This window comes from Bubalus bubalis, chromosome 7, assembly GCF_019923935.1.
Source record: "Bubalus bubalis isolate 160015118507 breed Murrah chromosome 7, NDDB_SH_1, whole genome shotgun sequence".
Classification (NCBI taxonomy): Eukaryota; Metazoa; Chordata; class Mammalia; order Artiodactyla; family Bovidae; genus Bubalus; species Bubalus bubalis.
This window is the reverse complement of record NC_059163.1, coordinates 115,341,821-115,345,179: the sequence shown is the minus strand read 5'-3', so window position 1 is coordinate 115,345,179 and position 3,359 is coordinate 115,341,821. Positions and strand designations below refer to the sequence as shown.

The following is a 3,359-nucleotide window of genomic DNA, read 5'->3' as shown; positions in this document are numbered from 1 at the left end:
CGCTCTTGGAAGAAAACATAGATAGAACACTCTCTGAAATAAATCATACTTAGATTTTTTTCATTCCACTCTATACAGTAATGGAAATAAGAGCAAAAATGAACAAATAGAACCTAGTTAAACTTAAAAACTTTTTCACAGCATAGGAAACCATAAAATGAAAAGACAATCCTTGAAATGGGAGAAGATGTTTTCAAATGAAGCAACTGACATGGGATTAATCTTCAGTATACACAAACAGCTAATGTGGTTCAATATAAAAAAGAAAAACTAAATAATCCAGTAAAAGATAGGTATATCTAAATAGTTCTCCAAAGAAGACATATAGATGGTTAAAACACACGTGAAAAGATGCTCAACATCACTTATTATTAGAGAAAAGCAAATCAAAACTATCATGAGGTATCACTTAACATCAGTAAGAATGGCCATCATCGACTACAAACAATGTTATGTATAAAACAGATAACTAAGGAGAACCTATTGTTTAGCACAGGGGACCCTGCTCAATGATCTGTGGTAACCTAAATGGGAAGGAAATTGAAAAAAGAATGGATATATGCATACATATTACTAATTCATTTTGTAGTACAGCAGAAGCTAATAACATTGTAAAGTAACTATACTGCAATAAAAATTAATTTTTAAAAAGTACAATGATAAATGCTGGAGATAGTGCGGAGAAAAGAGAAGTGTCCTACTCTGTTAATGAGAACATAAACTGGTACAGCCACTATGGAGAGCAATATGACCAGATCAGATCAGTCGCTCAGTCATGTCCGACTCTTTGCGACCCCATGAATCGCAGCACGCCAGGCCTCCCTGTCCATCACCAACTCCAGGAGTTCACTCAGACTCACATCCATCGAGTCAGTGATGCCATCCAGCCATCTCATCCTCTGTCGTCCCCTTCTCCTCCTGCCCCCAATCCCCCTTGGACTGCAAGGAGATCCAACCAGTCCATTCTGAAGGAGATCAGCCCTGGGATTTCTTTGGAAGGAATGATGCTAAAGCTGAAACTCCAGTACTTTGGCCACCTCATGCGAAGAGTTGACTCATTGGAAAAGACTCTGATGCTGGGAGGGATTGGGGGCAGGAGGAGAAGGGGACGACAGAGGATGAGATGGCTGAATGGCATCACTGAGTTGATGGACGTGAGTCTGAGTGAACTCCGGGAGATGGTGATGGACAGGGAGGCCTGGAGTGCTGCAATTCATGGGGTTGCAAAGATTCAGACACGACTGAGCGACTGAACTGAACTGAGTGGATGTAAACCAAACCAATATGAAAAACACACACAGATCATATCATTCCATTTCCTCCTTAAATTTTCCAGTGGTTTTCCAATGTACTTAAAATAATGACTAAATTCATGTCAATCGTCTGTACTTTCAGACATGATCAGAGATCTGCCCTCTTCCTCATATTAATCTTATGTCCGACTACACTAATCAAGCATGCTCTCTCCTCAGGACCTTGGCATTTGCTATTCCCTCTGCCTAAATCTCTTTTTTTCCAAATCAACACTTGTTAGTTTTTTTCTTAAATTCTTTGCTCAAATATGACTACCTTCTTCTCATGGGACTGCCTTTCCCATGCCCTACATGGCCTCCCTCTGAATACTGTCTACCTCCTTCCCTTGCTTTATTTTATAAAACATACTCATAATTTTCTGATAGAACCTATTTCATCTTTTTCCTGATTGTCTTTCTTCCATTATAGAGGAAGACCATGACAGTAGGACCATTTGGATCCTACTTAGGTTCATTTAAAACCAAGAACCCAGAACAGTGCCTGGCCCATGCTAGTTACTAAATAATTATTTGTTCAATTAATGATGAATTAAAGGCCAGATGATAAACTAATAGCACAAGATCCTAGGGTAGAGGGCATAATTATGCCTTTTAAAAACCCTGATAGCCTTGGAAGATCCATTTTTCAACTTCAGAAACTCAGAAGTAACAAAATTACCAGCATTAAATCAGCATTGGACACCTCTTATGCATTCACTGTCTTTGGGGTGTCAGCCACTTGCTTCCACCCAGCAACCTACACAGCACCTTCACTACAGCACAGGCAGATAGTGCTCACACCACATCTGTGCCATATGTCTTATGCTTTTCACTCTTACACTTCCCTGTTAATGCTGAAAAAGGAGGCACTTGCATACAAGCACAGTATTGAATGAGGGTAAATTCCCACTTCAGTAAAGTTTGATGTATGAAATAAGGGAGCTAGAGACCACATTTTCCTCCCTTCCTATTCCTGGACTAACTGTCCTGAGAAAGTAAATTACATATATATCTTAGAAGATGGCCCCTTGAAACCAAGCATTCAATTGCACTTAATATCAAGCAGTGGCCAGCTCAGTAACACACCCTATACTTGTCCTCCTTCCTTGCTTCATTTCCTTTTCCCCCAATGTTACCAAGAGTGTGAAGAAACTGAAACTTTTTTCTTCTTACCACTCAGACCACGTTCTCTCCTTCTTACTCTCCCAAAGGAAGAGAAGAATGACCATTAAGTGGCCAATGGCAGTTGCAGAAGCAGAACCAAGTGCCGGTTTCACTCTCAGGAGAGAGCATTGCATTTCCTTCTTGTGGTTTTGGGTGCTCTACATGTTCAGAGAACCTTCTCTAGTAACAAACTATAGAAATGATCCCTGAAAGTATAGTCTTGAAGCAACTGAAATTTTATCCACTCTGGTCAGGATGCAAAATTACATAACCTCTCTGATTGCCTGAACATTTCCCCTCCTGTTTGCCTACCTTGTGAAAGCCTTATGTGAGCATACCCGATGGCGTCTTATGGGCCTTTTCAAATATGCAGTGCAGTGCATACAGTGGTAGAACCAGAATTTGAATGCAGATAATATAAGTCCAGTGTGTGTGCTTTTAACCCTACACTCTGCTATGTGGTGTAACTCAGAAAATGAAACAGAAAAGATGGGGGATGGAATGACAATGTTTTCAGGAAAAAAAGAATAAAGACAATGAGAAAGAGATAATAATAAAATAAATAAAAAAATAAGAGTTTTCCAGAATTGAAAATGTCTTGTTTTCACACTTCAAAAGTACACTAAGTCCTGATTAAAAATAAAAAATGAGGGGTGTATCATTGGCCAATTTATTTCCTCTCAGCTCCAAATTCACTTTTTAATATATGCACACAATAATGGATGAAATTCCTTTAAACATTTTTTTACAGTGCACACATGTTAAGTGAAGGATATTGGAATGACATTGCAGGAGTACATGTTGCACCTTCAGTCAATACTATAGGTGTAAAAATATACCAGTGGTGGATTCTGATTGCTAGAATTTTGTTAAGGACTTTTGCATCTATGTTTATCAGTGATA

General features: G+C 39.0%; 1 non-coding gene across 1 annotated transcript; it reads right to left on the bottom strand.

Moving 5' to 3' along the window:
- Positions 1-2,463: 2,463 nt before the first annotated feature.
- On the bottom strand, positions 2,464-2,678 carry LOC112586311. The gene has a single exon (XR_003110774.2). It is a non-coding gene; the product is annotated as a small nucleolar RNA U3 (small nucleolar RNA).
- Between the last annotated feature and the right edge of the window lie 681 nt (positions 2,679-3,359).